Genomic DNA, 16,067 nt, shown 5'->3' on the forward strand with positions numbered 1-16,067 from the left:
TTCCGGAAGGGTAATAGCTTCTTATTTCCAACGCTAATGACAGCGTTTTTATTTTTGGGCGAGAGAGAAGGAGTGGGGGAAGAGGGAAAGAGATGTATTCTGAGGTGAGACTTGCATCTCAAATGGTAATGCTAACTTCACAAGAGAGAGTTCAAATGTTAATTTCCTCTCTTCCAGTTCTTCCAGTTTTTCTAGTCTTACAGGTGAAGTATTCCTTTAATAAACACAAATTAAATATAAAAAGAACATTGTTTTTAATGTAGCCTTCTCTTTGAAAGAAAGAAGCAAAAAAGAGAGAGAACAGAATAGCCAGAAAGAGTGAGACTCCTTTCTTACACAACAATTGTGGAGAACAAGGGCACATTAGACACACTCTCTTCTTGCATTCATCTAGGGATGCATGCAGGTTAAAGCAATTTCCTTGGCTGTGATATCACACCTCTGTGCTGCTCTCAGCTGTGAAGAGAATGTGAGAAAAAGACATCATGAACAAAGAAAGTGAGGAAAACGAAAAGAGAGAAAATAAATCAAAAGAAATGACAGCGTGTATGGGTTTCAGATGCCTGAGTCACTTTTGATGAGTTAGTGTGAGCGAGCATCTTTACTTGAGCGTTATAAAAAATACACATCCACTTCTCATTTCACATGCACATCATTTGTCTCAATGCATGGATGCTCCCTAACTGCTCCCATGAATCATGTGAAAGTTTAATGACACCCACATAAACATACTCTGTCCTGGCCCTTGCTGGGGGATGGAGACCCAAAATGACATCATCACCCTGAGAGACAGGGGGCTTTGTTTGGTTACTGTCACTCAGACAAAGAGCCAGAGGGGGAGACCCCACCTCGGCCATGTGCATCTCTACTACAAAACAATGGATGAGAGAAGAGACACGTTAAATATGCAGAGACCGCCAACTTAAAGCATTAAAAATGCATTGGTGACAAAAGCTCTCAAAGAAGGCTCGCTAATTGTGCAGACTTCATGAGTTTTAAATGTATGTGAGATTTAGGGCAATTCAAGTTTTTCAAGGTTTTTCTGAATCTTTGAAATCCTAAAGTTTGGGTTCAGTTTAGGGTCATTTTCTCTAGTTTACAAAGATTCATCCACGGCTAAGTTCTTCCATGAATACTAGGAAAGGTTTGTGCACAAAATAAAATGCTATTGTAATTTATTCATCCATTTATTCATGTTTTTTTTCATAAACACAACATGAATATCTATCTATCTATCTATCTACACACACACACACACACACACACACATATACATATACTTATATACACATACACACAAGTACATATACACATACAGTGGGGAGAACAAGTATTTGATACACTGCAGAATTTGCAGGTTTTCCTTCTTACAAAGCATGTAGAGGTCTGTCATTTTTATCATAGGTACTCTTCAACTGTGAGCGACGGAATCTAAAACAAAAATCCAGAAAAGCCCTTTTTTTTACTTTTTTTTTACACTGGTATCATTGTGATGAGCTGATCCATTTTCAGTAACACCAGAAAAAAAGAATTTTATTCTATAAAATGCATTTTATTGCATGACATAAGTATTTGATCACCTATCAACCAGTAAGAATTCCGGCTCTCACAGACCTGTTAGTTTTTCTTTAAGAAGCCCTCCTGTTCTCCACTCATTACCTGTATTAACTGCACCTGTTTGAACTCGTTACCTGTATAAAAGACACCTGTCCACACACTCAAACAAACAGACTCCAACCTCTCCACAATGGCCAGGGATAAAACTGTAGACCTGCACAAGGCTGGGATGGGCTACAGGACAATAGGCAAGCAGCTTGGTGAGAAGGCAACAACTGTTGCCGCAATGATTAGAAAATGGAAGAAGTTCAAGATGACGGTCAATCTCCCTCGGTCTGGGGCACCATGCAAGATCTCACCTCCTGGGGCATCAATGATCATGAAGAAGGTGAGGGATCAGCCCAGAACTACACGGCAGGGCCTGGTCAATGACCTGAAGAGAGCTGGGACCACAGTCTCAAAGAAAACCATTAGTAACCAGAGGCGGACAGAGTACACAGCTACATTACTTGAGTAAAAGTACAGATACCCCTTGCTAAATTTTACTCAAGTACAAGTAAAAGTACTACAGTCAGATGTCTACTTAAGTAAAAGTACTAAAGTACTTGTTTTTAAAAGTACTTGAGTATCAAGAGTACATTTTCTAAATATTGCATTACTACTGCCACAGTGCTTACATTGGTAAAAACAGCAAACACTTGAAGCGAAAACTATCATTAACTAGTCTGGCGAGGTGGGGCCACGGCTTGGCACATTCCCGGGATGCAATATTTTTTTTCCCAGGATGGTAGGGGAAGACTCCTACCTACCCCTAACCCCACCCCTAAACCTACCCGTCACTGGGGGTCTTATGACCTCCATAACCCCGCCCCTAAACCTACCTGTCACTGGGGTTAAGACCAATCAGGGATGACTTCCCTAATGAATATTCATGAGTCTTCCCCTACCATCCTGGGAAAAAAAATATCGCTCCCAGGATGGACCTGTTGCGTCTTCATCCATTGTTTCGTCCATGGTTTCGTCTCTTATCTAAATCTGACCATGGAGTTGACTTTGGCGGAAAGCTGAAGGTGATTGCTGATAGGCTGTCCCAATCAGTGGCGCCTGCACAATCCAATCACATTTGAGAGGGTTTCCGAGATGTTTCTTTTTTCCTTTTTTCTTTTTTTTTTTTAGAAGTAACGGGTACTCACAGTTATGGATAGAAATGTAGTGGAGTAAAGAGTACAATATTTGCCTCTCAAATGTACTTGAGTAAAGTCATGAGTACTCCCCAAAAATGATACTCGAGTAAAGTACAGATCCCTCAAAATTGTACTTAAGTACTGTACTCAAGTAAATGTACTCAGTTACTGTCCGGCTCTGTTAGTAACACACTATGCCGTCATGGATTAAAATCCTGCAGCGCACGCCGTCTGAAGTTTGCCAATGACCATCTGGATGATCCAGAGGAGGAATGGGAGAAGGTCATGTGGTCTGATGAGAAAAAAATAGAGCTTTTTGGTCTAAACTCCACTTGCCGTGTTTGGAGGAAGAAGGATGAGTACAACCCCAAGAACACCATCCCAACCATGAAGCATGGAGGTGGAAACATCATTCTTTGCGGATGCTTTTCTGTAAAGGGGACAGGACGACTGCACCGTAGATCTTGGCCAACAACCTCCTTCCCTCAGTAAGAGCACTGAAGATGGGTCGTGGCTGGGTCTTCAGCATGACAACGACCCGAAACACACAGCCAGGGCAACTAAAAAGTGGCTCCGTAAGAAGCATCTCAAGGTCCTGGAGTGGCCTAGCCAGTCTCCAGACCTGAACCCAATAGAAAATCTTTGGAGGGAGCTGAAAGTCCGTATATTGCCCAGCGACAGCCCCGAAACCTGAAGGATCTGGAGAAGGTCTGTATGGAGGAGTGGGCCAAAATCCCTGCTGCAGTGTGTGCAAATCTCTTTTCTCACAAAAGAGAGTACACCCCTCACATTTCAGCAAACATTTTAATATATCTTCACAAGGGACAATACTATAGAAATGAAACTTGGATATATTTTAGAGTAGTCAATGTGCTGCTTGTATAGCAGTATCTATTTACTGTCCTCTGAAAATAACTCAACATACAGCCATTATTGTCAAAATAGCTGGCAACAAAAGTGAGCACACCATAAGTAAACATGTCAAAACTGTGTCCAAAGTGTCAATATTTTGTGTGAGCACCGTTGTTATCTAGCACTGCCTTAATCCTCCTAGGCATGCAGTTCACAAGAGCTGCACAGGTTGTTGCTGGGATCCTCTTCCACTCCCCCATAAAGACATCATGGAGCTGCTGGATGTTAGACACATGGCGCTTCTCCACCTCCCGCTTGAGGACGCCCCACAGGTGCTCAACAGGGTTCAGGTCTGGAGACATACTTGGCCACTCCAAACTCCATCACCTTCAGCTTCCTCAGCAAGGCAGTAGTCATCTTGGCTGTATGTTTGGGGTTGTTATCATGCCGTTCGCCCCAGTTTCTGAAGGGATGACATCATGTTCTGCTTCAGAATGTCACAGTACATGTTGGAATCCATGTTTCCAGCAGCAGCACTCATGCAGCCCTAAATCATGATGCTACCACCATCATGCTTGACTGTAGGCAAGACACAATTTTCTTGGTACTCCTTACCAGGGCGTCACCACACATGCTGGACACCATCTAAGCCAAACAAGTTTATCTTAAGTCTCATCAGGCCACAGGACATGGTTCCAGTAATTCATGTTCTTGGACAGGTTGCTTTCAGCAAACTGTTTGCGGGCTTTCTTGTGAGTCAGCTTCAGAAGAGGCTTCCTTCTGGGACGACAGCCATGCAAACCGACGGTGTATGGTCTGAGCACTGACAAGCTGACCTTCCGCTTCTCCAACATCTAAAGCAATGCTGGCAGGACTCATGCGTCTGTTTTTTTAAACCTGACGCACAGCACGAGGGCTCAACTTCTTTGATTGACCCTTGCGAGGCCTGTTCCGAGTGGAACCCGTCTCGGAAAACCTCTGTATGACCCTGGCCTGTACTGTAACTCAGTTTCAGGGTGTTACCAATCTTCTTATAGCATTGGCCATCTTTGTGGAGGGCAACAATTCTAATTCTCAAATCCTTAGAGAGTTCTTTGCCATGAGGTGCCATGTTGAACATCCAGTGGTCAGTATGAGAGAATTGTACTCCAAGCACAAATTTTAACTGCTTTAATACAAGATACACTAATTTGTATGGTCCTGTCAAGCAGACAAAAACATGAACATGATGAATAGGACATGTGGCTTTGCATGGTTAAACGACATACAGCTATTATCAATTAGAGTGTACTCACTTTTGTTGCCAGCTATTTAGACAATAATGGCTGTATGTTGAGTTATTTTCAGAGGACAGTAATACATTGACTATACCTATAGTATTGTCCCTTGAGAAGATACTAAAATGTTTGCTGAAATGTGAGGGGTGTACTCACTTTTGTGAGATACTGCACATATACATACATATACACACATACATACATATACGTACATACACACATACATGTACATACACACACACATATACATATACATATATATATATATATATATATATATATATATGTATAATATATACTGTAAATATCTATAATACATACACACACACATATATATATACAGTATATACTTATTGTCTATAATATATACACACATAAACAAACTTAATTTCGGTACCATTCAGTACATTCCAAAATATGTAACCTAAAAAAAAAAAAAAAAAAGTAGTAAATAGATGTTTTGATATGTAGAAAAATAATAACATCTTTAAGCAAATATGGTCCTGCTTAATGTTTACCCCACGACAACTTGGAATGAGTTTCTGCAGGTCATCTGCGGCCTGAAGCCAAAATCAGGCCACGTTTCAGTGAACACAGATGCAGCATACAAACAAATTCAGCCACGTGATCAGCATCATTCATGTGCTGTGGGAAAGCATTGCTGCGAGTGTGTTTGTACACTGCATCAGTCTGGCAGGAAAAATATCAAGGCTTATTGTTTAGCAAAAAATAAAAAATAAAATAAAATAAAATAAAAAATAAAATAAAATAAAAAGGGAACCCTTCAGAACTTGAGGCCCCATCACATTTGGCTAGTCTGTGCAAGTCACTGCTGACAGAATGAGAGAGATTCCATACATAATAGATGAGGAGAGATGAGGTCAGTCGATGAAGATGTATGCATGTGGGTCGCTGTCAATGAAAGAGTGGGAAACAGGAGGAGAGGGATGAAAAAAGAACTTTAATAGTAATAATCTTGATTAAAGCTGCAAGCAGCATTTATCGGGGTTCAAGCATTTAAGGCCTTTAAGCACATAAGCATTTAAGACATTAAGTTTTATTTGGAAAGCTTTTAACCACTGAAATAATAGATGGAAAAGTCCATTTACAGCCAATACAGGCAATTTACCATAGGAAATATATGGGTTTCAAAGCTTTTTAACAGTTATAGCGCCACCTATGGTCCGATCTACATGAAATTTTGCATGCTTGTTTAGAATATTATGGCACATATGCTCACCAAATTTCGTGAAGTTCTGAGTTTTCGTTTAGGATTTATAGGCTTTTGAGTGCATTTTGCCACGCCCATTTTCTTTATGACCCAATTATACCCATGCGAAAAATGCAAAAGTTCAACTTTATTTCGATAATTATTGATCTAAGAGTCCAGAGAATTGTCCTAGACTGGTCTGGTTCCGATCGGGCGAAAAACCAGGGACTAGTTTGCAGTCCGCCTTGAGCCAGGGATCACAGTGGTGTACGGCACTTGAAACTAGGTCAAACGGCCTAAGAGTTATGAGCGATTTTGTACTTTTGGTTGCTGTAGCGCCACCTATGGGCCAATCGGGGTCATACTCTGATAGGTTGTCCCCAAACTGAGGCCTACCATCTGGCCAGGTTTCACGTCTCTAGGCCTTACGGTTTGGCCTGCACGATGCGTTTTACGAATCCTTACAATTACAATAGGGTCTCAGCATTTCATGCTTGAACCCCTAAATATTTTGATCTCTATATGGCTCGGGTCTATCTTTCAATGTAAGAAAATATTTTCTGCGGTGTAAAATGCGCGGAGCATTTTTCCTGCTGATCCTGGTTTAAGGTATCACTGTAAAGTTAAAGTTTAATACGGGTTTAAAACAAATCCTCATTCTATAATATAAGAAATACTAGTAATACATGCCTTAGTACGTGTAACGCGCGTCGCGGCGAGAGTGCAACCCTCACTCTCAAACAGTGAAATCCGGAAATGAGCATGAAGGGAGTACACCATTTCTAGATTTGGACCAGTGACCAGAAGATTAGACTTGCTCAAGAAACGGTGTCCACAACAAGGGGATGGTGACAACACTGGCTGCGTTAGCAACAGGTAAGATGTATTTAGGAAAATGATAAATAAAAATAAAGCAGTGAAATTCAAAACATCATTACCACATAAGACAAAAGAAAATAATGACCAGGTTGGCAGTAAAGACTTGTTCCAAACAAATTAAATGTTACCTTCTTATAACCCTTATTTATATAGATTTATATTTCCTATTTAGTTTGTAACTATTATAAATTGTTTCTCTCTTTTTGACCTATTTAGATTCAAACTAATAAAGTTAATTGACCCTTACTCTATTAATATGTGTATAAAATGTATTTTTACCTATTTATTCAAATTGTTTCTAGTTGGCTTATATAATGTAGAGAATCATTTTAAATTTGAATACAATTCTTCCAAATGATAACCCTTTGAAATTCCCTTTTCACTTCTGTTCTCCAGAAAAAAAGAAATATATATATATATATATATAATATGTAAGGGATAATGTAGAGCGAGGTGGTTGTTATAGAGAGCCTAAGTCCCTCCCCTCCGCTTCCGGCTCATGGGACCTTATTTCGGAAAAAATATGTATGGTAGTCAATGGCGAGGGACAACTTATCTTTTTATTCCGTCTGACCTGTGCCCTGAATTACACATGATGTTTGTCAATTTAAAAGATAATTATGAAAGTCAAGAAAGTCGCAGTTTGTCATAAAACAGAAGAGTAACATTTAGTTTTATGTGAAAATCGCTCAATGAACTACATCTCTCGTCTCGCACTATGTACGTCACCAACATGCATCGTATGTGTGCAGTCTGGTACAAAACACTCAGGCATGACGGCGTAACGTTACGATTATAACGTAAGACTATAAAAAAAATGACAGATGTTAGCTTCAGTAAAGTTAGCTTCATTCATTGAGAGAAAAGGTATGATGTCACACGTGCGCCTTTTGGGTTTGTAGTCTTTGTAATTACGTATTTTCACAGTCTTATACCTCAACAGTTTTACATCAAACTGCGACTTTCTTGACTTTAAAATGTATCTTTTAAATTGACAAACATCATATGTGTAATTCAGGGCACAATTCAAACGAGATCAAAATATTTGTTGTCTCTCACCGTTGACTACCATACAATATTTTTCCGAAATAAGGTCCCATGGTGGTCAACCGGAAGGGGAGGGACTGAAGGGGTTGTATTCACTATAACAACCGCCTCGCTCTACATTATCCCGCTTATTACATGGCTACCCACCAAATAAATCAATAATTTGACACAAAATATTGATTTAAAAAGGAGTTTATTGATTTAAAAACGATTGTATTGCTTCCGCTAAAGAAAACAGTCCGTTCCGTCTCTACGGTTAGAATCCTGTGTCCATAGCAACGCTCTGTTTTTCATGGCAACTGTTTTATACAGTGCGTGCAGAATTATTAGGCACGTTGATTTTCTGATCATATTTTTTTTTCCAGGCACATTTGACCAATTTCAAACCACATTAATCGTAATAACTACAATTCATTTTGTATTTAATCATTTATAAGTGATATATAATTGTTCATAAAGGCTGGAAATGAAAAACGCCTTATATTCAGGTGTGCAGAATTATTAGGCAAGTTTTTTTTCACAGATAAAATAAGCCAAAAAAGAGATTTAACTCAGACTGAAAAGTCAAAAATTATTAAATGCCCATGAGAAGAATGCAATACTAGAAATTGCAGTTAAGGCATGACCATTGGACAGTGAAATACTCATTAAGTCAGCAGGGTCAGACAAATACAGGTGGAGAAGAAAAGACACATGTTAACTGCAAAAGAATTAGGAATTAAGGCGAATAATTGAGTGTGAAACCATCAGGAACTCTTTAGTCTCCAGCGGCAGCGCCACCATTTTCCAGAACTGCAACCTACCTGGAGTCTCCAGAAGTGCAAGGTGTCAGGGTCTCAGAGACTTGGGTTAGGTAAAGAATCCTAAAAATGTACCCCCTCTTAATAAGAATCACAAGCTGAAGTGTTGTGAAATACATGAAGACTGTTTTTTTTATAGGCTTTATAGACAGACAGATTGAGAGTGACTCTTGAAGGACCAGCACCACATCCTCTTCTACCACTATTTGAAGAATTCATCTCCCAGAATATGTTTTAATAAGTTTTGGGAGTTTATTTTTAGTCCATCTCCTACCCTGAAGTCCGTTTTGCAGAGATGGACTAAAAATGAACTCCCAAAACTTACTGTCAGATTCTGGAAGATTAATTCTTTCACAACACTTCAGCTTGTGATTCTTATTAAGAGGGGGTACATTTTTAGGATTCTTTACCTAACCCAAGTCTCTGAGACCCTGACACCTTGCACTTCTGGAGACTCCAGGTAGGTTGCAGTTCTGGAAAATGGTGCCGCTGGAGACTAAAGGGTTCCTGATGGTTTCACACTTAATTCTTCACCTTAATTCCTAATTCTTTTGCAGTTAACATGTGTCTTTTCTTCTCCACCTGTATTTGTCTGACCCTGCTGACTTAATGAGTATTTCACTGTCCAATGGTAATGCCTTAACTGCAATTTCTAGTATTGCATTCTTCTCATGGGCATTTAATAATTTTAGAGTTAAAAGAGTTAGAGTTAAAAAGAGTTAAATCTCTTTTTTAGCTTATTTTATCTGTAAAAGAAAACTTGCCTAATAATTCTGCACACCTGAATATAAGGCGTTTTTCATTTCCAGCCTTCATGAACAATTATATATCACTTATAAATGATTAAAAACCAAATTAATTGTAGTTATTATGATTAATGTGGTTTGGAATTGGTCAAATGTGCCTGGAAAAAAAATATGATCAGAAAATCAACGTGCCTAATAATTCTGCATGCACTGTACTTCGCAGCAGTCTGTTATCAAGAAATAACAGACCACATTCTACATTGGAATTCAACCAAGCCATGTAATATATATATACATATATATATTATATATGTGCCTTGATAAGTGGCCTGATTTCACTGATAAAATACAGTAGAATTTGAAAGTAGAAAATAACAGTAGGGAAAAATAAATTCACAATAAATCAAATTTACTGTTCACAATAGCAGTCTCAATATATGAATTAGGATTTCATTAAATCTCAGAAATCTCAGTTCCAGTTCAATGCTGCTTGCACGAGGTTCGCAAAGACCCGCCCCCTTTAGTTGCTGTTGCTATGTTCGACAAGCCACACCGCTCTCACGCCGTACCATGTTCTCATGCAGTGTAACATACATCACGGAACAGAGAGGACACTGACAACGCGCTGACAGACAGTTACTTTTGATATGAAACAAAGTCTCACCTTTCAAATTCGGTCATTTTTTAAATAAATTTAAACATTAAATACCGTTTTGTGTCTCTTTAAAGGGTTAGTTCACCCAAAAATGAAAATTCTGTCAGTAATTACTCACCCTAATGTTGTTCCAACCCCGTAAGACTTTCGTTCATCTTCGGAACACAAATTAAGATATTTTTGATGAAATCTGAGAGCTGGATCACTCCTCCACAGGCTTATGGACACTATAACTTGCTGGCCCAGAAAATGTATTAAAGACATCGTTAATATAGTCCAAGTGACTCCAGTGGCTCAATCTTAAGTTTATAAAGCGACGAGAATACTTTTTGTGCATAAAAACAAACAAAAATAACGACTTTATTCCACTTTTCATTTCCTTCTCTCTGGACCTCGAGTCTTTTCACGTAGTGTTTTTGCGTAGCACATCTGTGTTGCACGTCACCACGCATCACACACATGACCAGCATCGCCCAATAGTGAGCCTACGTGGTGACGTGCAACACAGACGCGCTGCGCAAAAACACTACGTAAACTAACTCGAGGCACAGAGAGAGAATGAAATGAATAGTGGAATAAAGTCGTTATTTTTGTTTGTTTTTACGCACAAAAAGTATTCTCGTCTATATCTGAACACCATTTACCAAACATTTACACCCCCCCCCCCCCCTCAAAAACCTCAGTAATAGAGAATTTATTTAGTTCACTTACCAAGAGAATTCTATTTTCAATTATTAAGTTTTCAGAAAGGCAAAACTCCAACTTTAGGGCTGCATTTTCCCTGTAGCATTCGCGCTAACATTCACCTGTAATCATTGACTGATGACATTCAATCCACACTTTTATTTTAAAATCTCTGTTATCTCTCTGATACATAGGCCTACAACTGTTAGTTTGTTCGTTCTAATTTTATTTTTTCTCTTCTTTTCAGGATCGCGCCAGCTGCTTCTCTCTCTGGCAAGGAGTGTTGCATCGTCTGTGTCCTGTCTAATGGGACCAATCTTCATCTTATTAAATTAAATCACTTTTCTAAATTAGTTTTATGGTTTTAATTGATGTATTTTCTTATTTTCTCTTCACAGATATTTTATCAAATAAAATAACTGTTTTACATATTCAGTGTTAGTCTTTTTTTCTTTTTCTTACATCAACAGGATTTTTAGTGACCTGGGTTACATGCTATATTCATACATGAACCTTGCTAAATTAAGAAGTCTGGTTGGCCTTACTCAAAACCCTCGACTTCCTGTTTTACCCTTTCAGCAGTGACACAGGACTGTCACTCAGCAGTTCACATGTTTTGCAGCACAGCCTAAACACTTCTATAAGTAGGTCAGTGAGACTTTCACTGTTCCTTTCACCTACTGTGCATAATAATCACATTATGATTATTCACAAACACAAGGCAGAAGAGGGTATTTTCTGCTGGGGTGTTACAGTCAAGATGATGCAGCAGCCATATTGCTTCAACCAGTCGGCTCATCACAATTTGATCGCTTTTAAAATAATTGTTGCCACAAAGCACAAACTGAGTCCCTTAGCAAGTGTGATTTGGTTTAGCGAGGCAGTTGATGGTTTCAGAAAGGAGAGTGTGAATACAGAAACTCCATGTGAGGTTGACACTCTGGTAAAAGCCATGGGTTTTTCAGAAATGTGACTATTTATAGACTTCTAGTGAAGCTGAATCTTTTCAAGCTGATAACTTTCATGTAGAGTACAAGTCGAAGGTTCAAACCTACTCAGTTTTTCTGACATAGCCTACACCTTGCAGAATCTGCAAAATGTTAATTATGTTACCAAAATAAGAGGGATCATACAAAATGCATGTTATTAGCGGCCAAGCACTGAAAGTGCGTAGGCACCTCTTGAAATCATTGCCGTTCTTATTATTCTTCTTCTTCTGCCATGGAAGTCTATGGCAGCCCATAGAACCGTTTGCGGGAAAGTTATGAAATTTGGCACACTTATAGAGGATAGACTGAACTGTCACCATAGCAAATATGGAGTCTTTACCTCGATCCCTTTAGCGCCACCAACTGTCCAAAGTTTCACACGTTTATGCTAATAACTTTTGAACCGTAAGGGCTAGAAAAATTTTTTCGTCTGATTCCTTAGCTCAAGCTGATTCGATTGCGCCATATGACGTCATTTGGCGTCTTGAAAAATGTTCCGCCATTTTTAAGTTTTTTAAAACCTACTTTTTCAAACTCGTCCTAGACGGTTGCTCCGTTTTTCACGAAAATTGAACCAGATCATTTTCAGACCATGCCAACAAAAAATTATGGAATTCAAGTTGATTCGTCAAAACATTCTCGAAAACCGCACAAACAAATTTTACGTAGCGCTTGCGAAAACAGACTTAAGGCTGTATCTCCGCAACCCTTTATCGTATTCAGACCAAACTTGGTACATCATCACAAGCATGACCTGAGGCGACATGCTGTGTTTCGGCGCACACCACCTACTTGTCCAGAGATACGAAAAATGGCTATTTTTGCTTATTACTTCTGAACAATTTATCAAAAAATTTATTTAAAAGTGGTCTCATTAGAATCAGGACGTCATGCCGAGTCGACTGATATCCAATTTTCCCATATCGGCCATTTTGGATTTTGTACTAAAATGCTGTATTTTATGAGCGCACGAATGTATAGTTATGAATCTCGGTGTGAGTCATCAATACGATGCCCTGAAGGAGCCTGAAAAGTTTCGAACCAGCGCCACCTAGTGGTCAAAATTCAATTTTCAAATGCTTATAACTCTGGGTGTGGTTGACTTTTTTTCACTGGAGTTCTCTCCTTACATTCCTGAATCCTTGCCGAGTCCAATGATACCAAACATGCTAGGTGTCGCCTTACGGTTTGAGTAGCGTTGTGATTTAGCGCTCAAAAAACATTTGCCAATATCTTCGAAGCCGTTAGACCGATCGAGACGAAACCACCGTGGGAAGTTTGAAAACATAGGTCATTGGCTTATAATGCCCAAATGTCAAAATATTAATAGTAAGTGGCATGAAAATGCAAACAAAGTCAGGTGTGGGTAATTTTTTATGTGTTTATACTTATAAATGTCTATAACTCCAAAACGAAATTAGATATTTTCACCAAATTTGACAGATGTATGGGCTCCCACTGAGGACACATAAAAAAAAAAATAGTGGGATTGTGCCTCTTGTTGGCGCTATAATAGAACAAAACATGAAATTGCCATTGACTTCAATACAGTATTGTGATATAAAATGCTATACTTTATAAACGCATTAGCGTATCCTTATGAAACTCGGCATGAGTCACCGGCACCATGCCTTGAAGGTACTCAAAGTTTCGGGGAAGATCAAACTTTTGGTCAAAAGTTATAATGAAATTTCCAAAAAAATGTTAATACATTTGCCTATTGCAATGAAAATGGTCTTTATACATCTATTGGGTCACACTGAGAACATAGATACCAATTTTGCCATATTTGGCTGAACTTCCTGTCTGCAATCTTGATTTTCATTCAATACCTACTTTTTCAAACTCCTCCTAGACTGTTTGTCCAATTTTCACCAAAATCTAATCGTGTCATCTCCAGACTGTGTCGACTAAAAGTTATGGATTTCGTGTCGATAGACAAAACCGTTTTCGTATACCGCAGCAGTAAATTTGAGGCATGATGCCAAAATGACTACTCAGGCTTTATTTCTGCAATGCCTTGACATATTGACAACAAACTTTGTATGTATTATGTATCACACCACATCAATTTCGTAACTGCACTACCTTTAGGTCGAAAGTAATAATCCATTAAATCATATTTTGCATAAAAAATGTAATTAGTTATATGTAGTAAAAAAAAAAAAAGCTGAATTTATAAAAAAATGACCCTGTTCAAAAGTTTACATATAGCCTACCCTTGATTCTTAATACCGTGTGTCGTTACCTGGATGATCCATGGCTGTTTTTGTTTTATGATGGTTATTCTTGAGTCCCTTGTTGGGCCTGAGCAGTTAAACTGCCCAATGTTCTTCAGAAAAATCCTTCAGGTCCTGCAAATTCATCAGTTTTCCAGCAGTGACTATGATTTTGAGATCCATCTTTTCATACTGAGGACAATTGAGGGACTCAAACACAACTATTAGAAAAAGTTCAAACATTCACTGATGCTCCAGAAGGAAATGATGCATTAAGAGCCAGGGGGATGAAAACTTTTTGAATTTGAAGATCGAGGTAAATTGTACTAAATTTGTCTTCCGGGAAACAAGTATCTTCTGTTGCTTCCAAAGGGCAGTACTGAAATATAAATATAAATATATATATATATATATATATATATATATATATATATAAACAAAATTTGGACATCATCCTGTTGTATGTAAACTTTTGAGCATGACTGTATTTTTACTAACTCACATTTACAAAGATCAATAAATGCTTTAAAAATGAATACTCATTGTTACTTAATTCATTTGTAACATTTTACAATAAGGTCTCATTTGTTAACATGAGTTAATACACTAAATAAAATGTAAATTTAATGCAAAGAAGAATATCAAACATACACCAAGAACCCAGCTTTAGATTAATAGATTGTTAGGCTCATTGACAGCAGTGTTATTTTAGTATTGATTTATACACTCATAGTATTAATATTTTGAATTAGCTTTTATTTTATATAATAATTTTTATATTTATATAAAACTTAAGTTTTCATTAATTTTTGCTTTTGTAATTTTTTTTCATTTCTTTAAAATATTTCCAGCTTATTTCAGTTTTAGTAGCCTAATTTTAGTACTTCAACTTAATTTGATTTCAGTTAGTTGCTTTTAAGAGTTAGTTGTTTTTATTTTATTTCATATTTATATCATTTTAGCTTTATTTCGAATAATTTTGAATAGGTTTAGTTTACAATTTCAACTTTAAATTTCATTGACAGGCGGTAGGCTACATTTTGACTACGCTACCTTACAACTCATATTTGAGTAGCCTCCTACATTTGTTAAATCATTCTACAAAATTAATAAATTTAAGTTATATAAGCGAATATGGTAAATATATATAAAAAGGATTTAAGAGGGAAAAAACAAACGTTCAGGCAGCTACTGCAGTATTTATTGTAGGTCGTGAGAGTGCGGTTTGTGTGTGGAGAAGTGTGACATGGCAGCACTGAAGAAGAATAAAGCCATTAGTTCCCTCAAGTGGACATTCTGAAGCACTGACAACGACGCCACTAAACTTTTACTGTGGGGAAAAAAACCTCGGTTTGGTTTCACATTCTCCTGCTGAAATGGTCTATGATTAAGTCTTTCTCGTATATTTAAAAAAAAAGGCTATGCATGTTTACTGGTGAACACAAACCGTCTAGGGCTACGCCGTCTGATTTCGCACAGGCGTTGTTACGGCCTGTGGAAAAAAGACTTTATTTTGCATTTCTCTAAATAACAGTTGCAAACGCGACAATGGAAAGTTAAATACAATAAATCCAAAGGAAAATGTCAAATGAACTCAACGAATATTAAAGTTACGGTCCGACTATGGCGCTCGTACTGGCTGAAGTGTAGTTTTGAGGCGCGCTGTTCTAGAAGAGTCAGCAGCATCACACACACACACTCACTGTCTCACTTACACACTCTTCTCTTGGCAGGGTTGGATGCGGCAGAAGGCGACGCTTCGCTTTTGGCAAAGTCAGAGTTTAGCACACAACCACAGGCGGCAACTCAGACAAACACAGGGTGCACCGTTCTCTGTATTTACAAACTAGAATGCTTTATACCGCTAATAATATTGCTCATATTATTTAATTTTGGTTACTCTTCATTTTAGGGCGTCATTGTTACACTGTAATTATATATTTAAGTACGGAGTAATTTTAATTAACT

This window comes from Rutilus rutilus (genome assembly GCF_951802725.1).
Source record: "Rutilus rutilus genome assembly, chromosome: 1".
Classification (NCBI taxonomy): domain Eukaryota; kingdom Metazoa; phylum Chordata; class Actinopteri; order Cypriniformes; family Leuciscidae; genus Rutilus; species Rutilus rutilus.